The sequence below is a fragment of the Schistocerca americana genome, chromosome X (assembly GCF_021461395.2).
Source record: "Schistocerca americana isolate TAMUIC-IGC-003095 chromosome X, iqSchAmer2.1, whole genome shotgun sequence".
Classification (NCBI taxonomy): Eukaryota; Metazoa; Arthropoda; class Insecta; order Orthoptera; family Acrididae; genus Schistocerca; species Schistocerca americana.
This window is the reverse complement of record NC_060130.1, coordinates 294,003,903-294,018,491: the sequence shown is the minus strand read 5'-3', so window position 1 is coordinate 294,018,491 and position 14,589 is coordinate 294,003,903. Positions and strand designations below refer to the sequence as shown.

General features: G+C 37.0%; 1 protein-coding gene across 1 annotated transcript in view; it reads right to left on the bottom strand.

Moving 5' to 3' along the window:
- The window catches only part of LOC124555131 (constitutive coactivator of PPAR-gamma-like protein 1 homolog), a 217,321-nt gene extending 204,720 nt beyond the window's left edge, over positions 1–12,601 (bottom strand). The window contains exon 1 of the mRNA XM_047128943.1: positions 12,320–12,601. The gene's annotated coding sequence lies outside the window, so the exon portion shown is untranslated. The remainder of the gene's footprint in view (positions 1–12,319) is intronic.
- Positions 12,602–14,589: the final 1,988 nt, after the last annotated feature.

Here is a 14,589-nt window from a genome sequence, read left to right as displayed (position 1 = left end):
GTAAGTCAGTATAATGCATCAAAGTAATCAAAAAAAAACTTCAAAGAAACACAGTCAAATGTTTTGGCCTTCTTTGGAGCCAGGTATCTCGGAAAAAAAACGTAAGACCTACAACTTGGCACATATATTAATAGTACATGGGGCAGGACTATCAGGACATCTTCCTGGCTAAGCACTTATTGTGGATCATACTCAATCAGAAACACAATGCCAAATACACAACCACAGAAAGCGAGTCAAGTTCAGATGAAAATATTGTACAAGGGTCACTTCAGAAGTAGTTCATTCTAGTACCACTGGAAAGGGCACACTTTTCTCCACTAGAAACATCTTACTGTTTCTTAATGGTCGATTCAGCAAATGTGCCACCACTGTAAGCTGGTACAGGTTGCTAAATGCACAGTACCTGGTTAGGCAACAGGACGACTGGCGAACCGATGCTGATTTACAACTAACTGTGAAGATCTATACAATTTTCATCTAATGATATCCCTCCACGAAGCCGCTGGACAGTAGTCTAATCTGATATTGCAAAATTCATACATGATGTGGTTCAACACAAAACACCGGACTTGTCACTTGAAGAAAAACAAAGAAAATTTGAAGCCTGGTGAACTAGTTATTCCAACAGATTTTGCAGAACATTATTCTTTCATCATCCAAGATGCGCTTCAAGAATATCACTAGGACAATGGTCAAGCAACACTGCAGTAGTTTGTTGTATACTGTAAAGCTGAAGAAATACAATGTATCAGCTTATGCATCATCAGCAATTGTATCAAACATGACACCACAGCCATCTATACAGTTCTGGCCAAATTGATCAACTATTTGAAAAGCATGATGGAAAAAGTAGTAAACATTCACTATTTCAGTGATAGTTCCATTGCTCAACACAAGAATTACAAAATAAGCCTGCAACAAACTATAGACGATCAAACTTTAACCCCAGAAGATTTATTCAAATTTTGTGACCAGTAAGTGCAAGGAATTAATTTCATCTTCGTTACAAGCCAAGAAATAAAAGACAAAAGGAAGGTACATGAAGACTGATTTCCAAATGACCAAATGCCCATACTCACGAAAACCGCCATTTTTTGCCAATTTATTTCAATCACTTTCAAGTTAGCTGCGTTTCAAGTGATACAACTCCTTTCATGGCCTCAGTTTATCAATCAACTGACACCAGTGTGGCTTTCATGTCAGTTTTAAGCCCTATTTCTGGCCTATGCATCACCTGTATCTGCAACAAGCCCAGGTGGATTGGTAACATGTGAAGTTTATACTGAAGAACACAATACCCTGGTCAAATTAATGCACCCTTTTGGTCCAGCTCACTTATTATATTAGACTGAAAGAGAATATAAATATTAGATTCCCTAATAGCACATCTTCATGAATATTGCAGCACCTTCAACAACTACAATAGGAAGCCAGTATAATTTTCCAGAACCGATATATAACAGTACTGAAGAAAAATTTAATTCCATGAAGCAGTAATTTTAAATAGCACCGGCTTGGGAACCAACATGAAGAGACCCATATATTGGACTGGGGCAACCAAGGCTTGGGAAAGACAGCAAGAAACCCAACTGAGGCTTTGGAACGTAGATGAAGCAAACAACAGAAATGGCTTGGGAACCACAGCAAGAGACCCAACAGAGGCTTTGAAATCTTGAAGAAATCAAAAAAGACAGCTTGGGAACCAATGCAAGACTCTCAACTGAGGCTTTGGAACATCAATAAAGAAACCAGCAAACAGGACCATCTATATATAACACAATAAGCAATGTTTGATAACAACATCATACCCATCTTGCCTCTCCAACCTTACATGGGCACTACCAGGCTCATACAGAAACCGAAGCAACTAATGGTTTTGAACTGACTAAGTCATCAAATTTTCAAGGCTTTCATAACTAGCTCAAACACCAGCATTAATCTATCAGTTGTCATTCTTGCTTGTCTTGAAGTTATGGGTTCAGCAACCTATTCCGTGTTGTGATATAATATATTACACATCGCTTTTGTTGAAGTTTAACCTCATATTTGGTCCCTTTACTGAACTGAATAAGATCCAATAGGCTCTTTCTAGTGCAGAAAACTGTGCACTTTCCAATGATTCAGGAAGAAAGAATTTCTGAAATTAACATTTTGCCATATTTATATTTGAACTTGGCTCATTTACTGTAATTTTGAATTTAACACCATGTTTGTGATCAAGTATAATCGAAAATATTTGGCTAAGCACAAAGTATGCTAATAGAATCATGTCATAGGCATTGTCAACAAATTGCCTAGTTTGAGTTCCTTTACATTTCTTCTTCCTGAGATATCTGGCCCCAAAGAGGGTGAAAAATCTGTGCATTTTTCTCTGCAGATTTTTTTAAAGTCACTATAATGCATTACACTGGCTCGTAAAATGCTTTACTTTCTGTCACACTGTATTTTTCTGATTCCAGCCAAAAGCTATCCAAGACATGAAACTAAGAATTTCCTATTAGCTTATGTCTTGTAACAACAGAGCCTCAAACACTGGGCTCTGTTTATTCGCAGGCAGATTCGTTGGAAAGCCACCCAAATAAAAGGCCACTGTTTCTCATATACTTAAACTCAGAATTTAAAATTTTGCACAGGTTCATTTCCAGCATAGATTACGCCCACAGCAAATTTCAGAAAAACTTAAGCTCAAGGAGTGGATGCCTGTGAGCACCTGAGACAGAATGACTACCAAGGCTGCCACATGCCTAACAAAACTGTTGTAATCAAAGATTTACAACAAAACTGGATTAAAGGAAGAAAACCAAGAATTCATCAGATGAAATTATAGATATGGAATAATAGATGAGACATTCCTCCAGCAAAATGCAGATAAGTAATTACTACACAAAAATCTGATATCTTCCATGTGCATGCTTTTTACTACAATCCTATTTAGGAAAATTACTAATAATTTGGGAGCTCACACCACGAGTCTGCAACAGACCAACCATGTAAGTACAGCAAGGATTAATAGTTTAGACACTTGGAACACACTTTAGTAATTCAAGGAGAGTCTGTTAGGGTAGATCCATTTCACCTAAGCCGTTTGTCTACCTAAATGATGGGATGCTCCAAGAGATGGATAGGAATGAGAAATGTAGCTCTATCATCAATGGTTGAGAAGTATAACTGGAGCTTTGATGATCATATTGGTTTTCTTTCTAAAGGACGCACTGTTTCAAACAATGTAAGATAATTAGATGAACCAAAATAAGGACTTCGGTTTACAGAGGTGGTGTTTACAATCACCAGCAACAGCCTCATAAAAATGGGAAAGTCATTCATTGGCTATGTTGAGGATAACCCTACTTTATGTTACTGTTCCCTAGATGAACAACAAAACAGTAAATGGAAGGAGCATATAAATCAGTCAACTTCACTTATATGAGGTCTGTTCAAAAAATTCCAGTCCATTTGTAATTTTGTGCCAATGGTGTGATGGAGCAAAATGTCATTGGCATCCCTGCACACATCTGTGTTTGATGTGTGACTGCCTGAAGTTTCACTGTTGTACATCTATTTGTCATTGTTCAGTGCTGTATTCAGCAGAACGTTGTGTTGTACAGTTTGCGAATTTCAAGATAGCAGAGTTACAGGAGCAACACGCCTGCATTAAATTTCACATGAAACTCTAGAAAAATTTACAGAGACAAACCAAATGGTGCAGAAAGCCTAGAGCAATGAGTGCTTAAGTCAAAAATGTTCAAATGTGTGTGAAATCTTATGGGACTTAACTGCTAAGGTCATCAGTCCCTAAGCTTACACACTACTTAACCTAAATTATCCTAAGGACAAACACACACACCCATGCCCGAGGGAGGACTCGAACCTCCGCCGGGATCAGCCGCACAGTCCATGACTGCAGCGCCTAGACCGCTCGGCTAATCCTGCGTGGCAGTGCTTAAGTCATACTTGGTGTTACAAATGGTTCACACAGTTTAAAAATGGCCAGACGGAGCTTAAAGATGACCCTCATTCAGGACACCCTTCAACGTCTACCGATGATGCTCATGTAAGATCAGTAAAGCAGTGTATGCCAATCAAAGACCAACTGTCCACGAGATTGCAGAAGAATGTGACATTTCAGTTGGATCATGTCATGAAATCCTGACACACCACCTTTGAATGCATTGTGTTGCCACCAAGTTCATCCCATGGTTCACAAGTCGAGAACAGAAAGACCTTCAAATGGCAACCTGTGAAGAGCTTTTGAATTGCGCAAATGAGAATGAGGTGTTTCTTAAGAGAATCATACCTGATGATGAGACGTGGGTCTATGGTTACGACGTTCAGACCAGGGTCTATGGTTATGATGTTGAGACCAAGGTTCAATCTTTACAATGGGTTGGGAAAGGTTCTCCAAGATCAAAAAAATCTGATTAGCTCAAGTCAAATGTTGAGGCCATGCTGATAGTTTTCTTTGATTTTGAACGGTTAGTTCATCATGAATTCATGCCACAATGAAACCTCCACAGATGGGTGTGTATAAGAGATTAATAGTTCACTAATTCTGTCACCAATGATTAAAATTTTTGTGTAGATATGACAGCTTTCATATGAAATATGACAGCCGTCCTTCTCATGCACCATTTGCAAACAGAACATAGAAGGCGATAAAATGATAGTGGTACACAAGTTACCCTCCACCATTTGCTCATGGACTACTGATGTAGGTGTACTACATTTCATTTGCCTTTGGTTGGTTTGGGAGGTATTTGTGTGGTCAAATACTGGTTTAACACCTACTTTCAGCACTAGGCTATTCTGTCATGATGCTGGGCTAGGAAGTAGAAGACAAGATGATACAATCCATCAGCTATGATGGTATCAGCCAGTAGGGTTAATACACTATACAATTACACATATTTCAAATGTCAAAGAGTCTAATAACCTGTGGGAATATGGGAAGGGGTGGGAGAGGGGAGCAATATACTTGTTGTTGAGCCCCTTTAACACAAACCTGAAAATATCACATCACAGTGGGAAAAATAATAGTTTTCACCAAACACACAAATACAACTAAAAATTTGTAATGTATATGTAAAGTTTGTTAGGACATATATTGGCTCCAACCCACACAACAAACTGTCACCTTCCCATCTAATCTAGATCTTAAGCCATGCTGCAGCAAAGTTTCACAACATCCATTATATGATGATCATGTAATAATAATATACTGGAACAGAACCATTATAACAGATAAAACAACACCACATAACAAACCTGACATCATCCTCACCAATAAAAAGAAGAAATTAACACAACTAATCGAAATATCCATACCCAATACAACAAATATACAAAAGAAAACAGGAGAAAAAATTGAAAAATACATCCAACTGGCTGAGGAAGTCAAGGACATGTGGCATCAGGATAAAGTTGACATTATACCAATTATACTATCAACTACAGGAGTCATACCACACAATATCCACCTGTACATCAATGCAATAAAGCTACATCCAAACTTACATATACAACTACAGAAATCCGTAATTATTTATACATGTTCAATAACCCAAAAGTTCCTAAATGCAATATAACATATACCGTACAGTTAAAAGGAAGTCACGCTTGATCAAGGTCCGCGTCACTTTCCATTTTTGACCAGACATAACGTCTGAGAAAAGAAAGAAATAATAATAATAATAATAATAATAATGCTGATAATGATAACAGCAATAAAAGCAAAACACCAGAATCACAGACTTCACTAGCCCCAATCAGACGTAACTTGTTTGCGTTGTCTGGATGTTACTGTATTGCACAGGAATTAATTTCATTGAAGAAATGGTAAGCTTAAAATATTATCAAATTACACAGTAATACCTTCAAGGAACATCAATAATCTACGTAAATAATGTCTTGTCCACAGCAATTACTGCATAGTATTTTCAAATCTATAATGATTATGAATGCACTCAAAATGAAATATGGTACTTATTTCCAAACTTCTTGCAAACAGCTATTAATATTATATGAATCGGTTAGAAATAAAATATACTATTAACTTTTATAAGAAAGTTTTTAAATTTCATGCCACTTTTTCCAGGATATTTTTAAAAACTACTATTGATGATGTTTATTTCAAATAATTGTTACCTTTTAGAATGGATGCTTCAATCACCAATCATAAATGTTAACTTTCTAAAAATTACAAGTCAAGGAATTAACTGATTTTATAATGTAGAAAAATGTAAATTAATGCAGATGAGTAGGAAAAGCAATTCTGTAATGTTTGAATACAGCATTAGTAGTGTGCTGCTTCACACATTCACATCATGTAAATACCTAGGCAAAACACTGCAAAGCAATATGAAATGGCATTATCGTGTATGGATTGAAGGTGAATAGCCCAACTCTGGTGTACTGTAAGAATTTTAGGCAAGTATAGTTCATCTGTAACAGAGACCACATATAGGACACTAGGGCCCACCATTCTTGAGTACTGCATGAGTGTTTGGGATCCCTACCAGGTTGGATTAAAGTAAGACTTGAAGTCATTCGGAGGTGTGCTGCTAGATTTGACCAACAAGCAAGTATTACGGAGATGCTTCGGAATCTCAAGTGGGAATCCCTGGAGGGAAGAATACATTCTTTTTAATGAACACTGCTCAGAAAATTTAGAGAACAGGCATCTGAAGCTGGCTGCAGAAAGATTCTACTACCGCCAAAGTACATTTTGTGGTACGACCACAAAGGTAAGATAAAAGAAATTAGAGGTCGTATAGAGGCATATACAGTTGTTTTTCCCCTTGTTCTATTTCTGAGTGCTACAGGAAAGGAAATGACTAGTTGTGATACAAGGTACCTTCTGCCATGCACCATACGGTGACTTGGGAGGGGGGGTACGTATATAGATATTGCAGGCCAGTTTGCCTCTAGTGTTGTGAAGGTGTGTATTCTCTCAGGTATCAAACTCACCTAAGATGCTTTTCATATAAAGCAATGCAGTACAGATTTACAACAGAACATATCTTTAACTCGATAAAGGAGGGTTGCAGTTTTCCTTAGGATTCACTTTGCTCATTATTCAGGATACTCTTAGTTTTGAATTTTCAGTTTCACCAACAACAATAATATCCACATATCAGTATGATTAAGGATGTGTGTGAGAGAAAATGCCAGATATGTCACCTTCAAACACCCATTAATGACTGCATTTGCCAGTTTCCACATGGCTAGTCCACTCTAGCCATTCTCTTGCAGACATTGCTTATATGTTCCTCCTGGTTTAATTTTGAAACAATGTGAAAGCCTACCAGTGTCACTGATTTAATTTTTTACACCTTCTGACAATCCCGCAATCAGTTCCTATGTTGTATCAAGATTTCAAAGGATTGCATTGGATGGGAAAAAAAAAAAAAAAACAGTTCATTGCTAGTTCCAATTTTTTCCATGAGTTGCCCAATTCAGTTGCACAGTATAACTGTGTATAGAGCAGTGCCGTGTCATCTGCATAACACACTACTGAATTAACTCCAATGTCGTGAGGTAAATCATTGACTGCAACAATGAACAGAAATGAACCAAAGTCAAAGACCTGTGACACTCAACTATGAACTTCCTTTAGCGAAAACCATCATGTTTAATGGAGACAAAACTATCTCCTGCCTCTTAACTACAATTAGATTACAGCTAAAGATGGGTTGTGTATGCCTTAAAATTACCGTTTTGCAAATAGGGTGTTTTTGGGTACGCAGGCAAATGCTTTACTGGTATCACAAAGCACAACAGACACCAGATCCTTATTGTCAAATGCAGTCAGCACCTCGTTAACATCAGTGACAACCATTAGTAGCAATAGTATTTTTACCACTATGAAATCCAAACTGCGTTGGAGAAAAGATCATGTTTTTTTTGAAATAGGCATTAAGCTAATTGCACATACCCCCTAAAGCTTTGGAATAATCTAGCACAATAGAAACTAATCTGCTGTCTTGGGGCAGATGCTAATCTCCCTTTATGTAAACTGGTAAAACATTAGCAATTTTGAGAGCATCATCAGGTTAAACTCTTAAGTTCCTGAATACTTCTTAAAACAGAGGACTTTTGACACAGATTTTATAATATCCTTGAGAGTGATAATATTCCAGCATAAATCATCCCTCCCCATGGGCTCAGCACCTAGTAGATTTAATGCATGTGAGCCGTTTTGATTGATTTTGTTTTTCAGCTGACTTTTTGAAGTTAGAAAGTAACCTTTCACTTCTTCTGGGTCCAGAAGTACATCTCATGTGTGGGATTGTGAATTTTCTTGTTTGATAATGTTGCACTTATGTACTGTTCACAAGAATGTTTCTGACTGTAAACTTCAAAAACAAACTGATCCTGCCCATACTGAAATAACTACTACACATTCTCATCAAGTGACTCAGGAAATCAACAGAAAATTTATATCAGAATGGTCATCTCTATTTAACCACTAATTATTCCTTATTTTCAACCAAAAATCTATGCCACCTGTGATCCTTTGTTCTCCTTGCAGATTTATTCAGACTGTTCTGAAGTTTTCATTCACTTCCCACAGCACTTCATCAAAAATGTTAAACAACACTAGTGATTAGCAACAGTCATGAATGACATGCTTCTTGTTAAAAACTTGCGTTCCTTCCACTTTATCACGTCCGTCTGATTTTCGTAGATGTTTCAACTCATTTGTCTGTCTATGGACTTTAATCCTAATTGTCTCATGATTTTTGAACATCTTATTCTGTCCAAGACTTTATGCAACTACATGAATTTCATGCAAGCATGTTAATTTCTCTTCTTTTCCATTTGTTCTGCCATTAGTACGTGCAAGTCAGAATTGTTACTCATTTTTTAAAGCAAATTTATCTTCATTCAGTTTCTGTTCCAAGACATTGATGGTCACACAGTTTTCACACTTGTCTGTCTGTGCTCTCTACAGCAGCGTGGTAATGTTTTCCTAGAAATCTGATAAGTAACCTGTGTGAAGGGTTTGCTAAACTTTAGAAAGAGCACTGCATTTTATCACAGTCTAGTGCGGGTGTTGGCAATGTGTCTCCAAGTCATGTTGGAAGTAGCCAACAGGAGGACAGAATGTGGTACCCAATGTACAGCTGTTAACTACCTACAAGCTGTTAACACACAAATTAATTGCAATTGAAGGACATCCGCTCCTCCATATTCTGCTTTTGCCACAAATTGATGCGCCAATTTTAAATATATAAAAAAAGACATTTGGACCTTTTATGTTGAAATGTTTTGTAATAACTTCATCTGATGCACTAATGTTGGCTATGATGACAAAATGCTACAAATTACTCACATTGTGTGGATGACCCTTTCTTCATTTTCTACTTTTACCACTTATTGTTATTCCTTTTATTAGTATATAGTATAGTTTTGCACTTCCTGCACTGAAATATCATTAACGTTTTGATTTCAATGGCAGAATTGATGTTGTGGTAACATACTGACATGTAACATATCCCGAGGTGTCTAGATGGGAAGAGAACTGTTTGATTGTGAGTTAGTGAGGCCAAAGCATGTGAATATTAAATACAAGCTGTGATGACACTGATCTGTAGCATAGTATATGTTACCTTGTAAGTTAATTATTTCACTTTCCATTATTTTCTGTTTACCAAATGTGTGAAAAGCAGCAAGTGAGAACTCAGTGTTATTTTATTACTCGTTTGTGCGAATGAATTCAGTATGATTGCACTCTACCACCTCGTATCATACAGTGGTGTTAAACACCTAGTACATCTGTGATCGAACAGGAAAAATTGTTAAATCAGTGGCTATACACATGAGCTGTTCGGCTACCACAACTTCCCGTGACTGTGGCAAGCATTACTCTCATACATGGCGAGGTTAGAGGTATACGGCCCCTCAAAACTTTATCAAATGATTTTTGACACTGGCTAAAATACCTCCTCCTATACCTATGCAAAGATACATTGTTAATTTTTGCTAATCTGTTTGAGTTATGGATGTTTAGTGGGCCGTCAAACTCTGAACTTGCTACTGGAGCACATATTTATTCCACAGCAACTTTTCCTTCTTTATTATTGTGGGTGTCTATTCTGCTTCCTTGTACCAGTCTTCCAATTTGCTCCTGTCATATAGTTGCCATTTCATTTGAAATGGACAGAAGACAGCAATGGGATTATTACACAGCACCTCAATTGGGTCTGATTTGAAACACCACAAGAAAGGATTTGTACTTCACACTAAAGTTCATAGTAAGCTGAACATTTGAAATTTATGTACATTATAGCATAAAAATTTAAAACTAAATGACTCCCACACATGTATTTTGATCCCAATTCACATCTTAAGAATATCCCGCAAGACGTATTTTCAAATTGTGCCATTCACATAAAATAATTAGGCTAACTTACTTTTACCAAAACTTATCATGTGATCCAATCTAACTTTCACAGCCTATTTCCAGCATAAAATCCCTGAACTACTGCAAGTTGGTAACGCCAGTGAATGTGAATTATACAGTGCAAACAGATTTGTAGTGCAGTCTGATGTCTATGCTTGTGCCAGCAGATCTATTACCCCTAACCCCCACTGACACCCACCCACCATCTGAATTTGGCTGAAACAACAGTAGTGAGATAAAACAGAAAGAAACAAACTAAATCACCCCTGAGGTGCACCAATTGCACAAAATATTTTTCTTTGCCGGCACAACTTTTCAGTAGTAAACTTCATAGTCCTGAACCCATTCCCTTTATGTTAATATTATGGAGTGTCATATTAGTTTTACTGACCATGAACTGTTGAAACACTCCAAAAATCATCGATTATTTACACTTAATGCCAAACATATTATGTACGAGTCCCACCTCCCCCGCCCTCAACTGTTTCTTCTGCAGTAAACAAAAAATTAATGAAGTATCCACAAATTCATAAATTAATTAAAAAATAAATGATTTTATAATATCTAAGGTGAGATGTTTCTTAATGCATCAAAGTGAATGACATGCTTATTTAATAACCAACTCTAATATAGCAGCAGCAATAACAACAAAAACAACCAACAGTGACACTCTTCCCCCTTCATGTGTGGGCAGATAGGCCTACTACTGCACACAATTACCTGCTCATTATTGGCAAATAAAACTGTGTGCCACAAAAATCTTGAAGACAGTGCACTCAATTCCAACAATAAATTACTATGACATCACTAATTTGTATCATAAATGTCTACATGGGTCACCAATAGTAGCAATGAGGCAAATTTTCTTACAGCACATACAGAAAAAGTCTTATAATAATCATCTTCACCTACTGCTACTTAATTGCTCAGTTCTATGAAATTATTTTGGTTGCAAACTGGCAGAGCATTACTAATGAATTTAGTAACACTCAGCCATCTTCTGGTTGTGTATAGCTCTGCATGACCACTGAATTTATGACCTAAGATAGCCCCTCACTTACTCCTTACACAGAACAGAAAAAGTTGCAAAACTAATTTGTGGTATTTGACATACTCAGATACAGAACAGAACGTCTAACACAAAAAGACACGTCTCAAAATATATGGAAACATACACAAAAACTGCTTTCATAGTCAGCATGGCCTCATTTTATAACGAAAGGCAGATGTAGGTGCAGATCTCCGCACATCGAGTAGTACTAAGGCCAATACAAAAATACCCAGCAATACAACTAGTGAATAAACTTTCATAATTATTCGGTTTTATTATGTCACATATGATATCTTCTCTCAAACTATTGCCGACCAAAAAAATGTACTAATAAAGTACATTACAGAGCAGAGTCGACTACATCTCAAAAGTTTCTGATCACACACCGACCGGGTTGTAATTGGACCCTCACAATCTAAATTTATGTCTCTCATTAAAGGGCTTGTATCACATTTTAATACAGAGCTAAATCAACACACCAAACACTTTCAGAAGGCCACTGACGTCTACTGACCACAAAGTAAAACAGCTACTGGGTAACAAATTATTCTGCGCGATAAAAACGTCTAGTTTTTCTTTTGATTGAACATGTAGATACTGTGAAATTTTCGCGTCATTCATTTGCACAGAAAAGAATGCACACAGATGTAGCAAATAGGTATAAAAATTGTCTAAAATACACGACACTTAGTCAACCACTGACATTATAGTCTTAGTGCTGAAAAACAACATAAACCACTACTAATTTTCCATAAACTTACACTGTTTTTACATCTAACATCGACGCGTCGAAACACGCTGCGAAATGCTGCACAATAAAAATCGCCAGGCTTTGCAAATGAAAAATTATCACAAGCACTAACCATGTTTTGATGAAGTCACTGCCTCAGCACATTAACATTTAACCATCGTCATTTCGAATCCAACAACTGAGATTAATATATTTAACATATAACCGGCGTGCTAACAGAAACAGCGAAAACGGCGTATCATAACATTCCATGAAGCAGCCCCCAGCGTCAGATTACAAGTTCACAAGTCAGATAAACAAAAAGATGAATCATTCCCAATGATATTTTACACCCATAAGAAGAACACATACATATACTAAACAATCACCCTAAACTATATGTACCACCATTTTAGACACCTAGCTGACGTAAAAGAACCGAACAGACATCACATTGCTTCAAATTGTCGGCATGTCTTTGGCGTGCGTATTTCAGCAGTTTTTTTCTAATAACTTAAATTTAGATAATAAAATTGTTTATTTTGTATTTAAGACGCAATAAAAGTCGTTTAAAAGATAACTTAAGAATGCTTTCATAAAAATTGTTTGAAAAAAGTAGAAGATGGTGTTGTTGTGGCCTTCACTCCGAAGATTGGTTTGAGCCAGGCTGTCCACGTTATTCTATCCTTTGCAAGCCTCTTCGTCCCTACATAACTACTACAACCAACATCCATCCGAACCAGCTTACTGTATTCGAGCTATGGTCCGCCTCTACAATTTTTACCCTGTACATATCGATCCCTAACCAAACTGACGATTCCTTCAAGCCTCAGTATTAGGGACTCGAGAGAAACTAGATTCATCTATATACTTGTGTCTAGGGACAGAAAATCTTGGTGCTCGTGCTTAGTGTTCGTTGCGCTCAGCTGGTCTTGGGTCTGCAGCTCGTAGCCTTTCCGGGGGTAGTCAGGGAATGATCCTGTGCACTGTTTGCGTGATCTGGTGACTGTGCATTTGTTTATAAGATGTGTCCACACGATGCCTCTTTCGTCATGCGCAATCGCAGTCGCACGAGAATAAAAGGGCATGCACAAAAATTTATGGAAAGAACGTATGTACGAATGCAAGTTCTCGTGTCCACACGTTGCCTCATTGCGCAAGTATTCTGTTATGAATCTCCTTCTTTGCTTGGGAGCCTGTGTGGCGCGTATTGTGATGAAAAGGCAACAGAAAAAAAGAAAGCGCAAGAATAACTGAAGGTAAAGAAGTATATAAACAAGAGAGGTACGAGAAATACAAAGTGATGACAACGTTTTGTCTACAAATTTCAGAAGGAGGTCACATTGAAATTTTAGATTTTCTGCTTGGGAAACTGCACCGATAAGTCTGGCAATAAAATTTTGTTAGCTAGCGTTTGAATTATTTATTCATTTGAAAACAAAGCATTTCAGTTCTTCAAATTCGTATCTTGTAAAGTGGAATAACTGTAATTTATTATATAATTGTTTTATATCTGTTTTCATTGTAGAAAATGCCTCACCATCTAATTATAAGCTTAGTTTGTTCCCATACAATATTAGAGGTTCTTAGTCGTTAGGTGAAGGTTAAGTTACTTTCAATGCGTCATTTGCATTTAATCATGTCCTCGGACAAGTAAAATTGGCAATTTCATAGACGCCAGACTGCACTAGAACGGAGGTTATGTTTTTCAGTTTCATATTTTTTGCAGCATCAGTGTGCTTCATTTCTATTTTTAGTACTTTGTTGAGGAGCTCACATACCCCATCACTTCTTTTGTTCAGATGTCAGGCTGCCCAGTTTTTTGGATTATTTCTCTCAGTTTTCATACATCGAAACTTATATTACCTTATTCTTAACAGAAATATGATCGGAAGGAAACATTTAATTGATACGTAACGCTCAAATTTTTATTCTGATCCTGAGAGCGACATTCCACACAACTGTTTTCTTTGTATCATCTATAAATTTAAGCGTGCTTCCTTTGGAATTAACAGATATTATTGCACATAAATCGCTTTACAGCATAACCTTAAGACAAACAAATATGGGCCCAGCTGCATGTCGTCTGCTAAAAAGCACAAAGTTTTCCACACAAGGAGGGCAGCAATGCTCCTTACGCACGGCCTTCATTTCGAGGAAATTACACATGCATAAATGCGCACACGTAGTTGCGCTGTTGGAAATTTATGCGCATGCACAAAGTTGAACACAAAAAAGGCATCGTGTGAACAATACTGTACAGCTTTGAATTGAAAAACTGGAAAAATGTAGTTGCAAAATAGAGCAGTAATAAAAACTTATATCACCAAACTGTCCATGATTCAGAAACGTTAATCAAAATTTTCGGAAAAAACAATACTTCCAAACTCTTTTCTTCGCTAT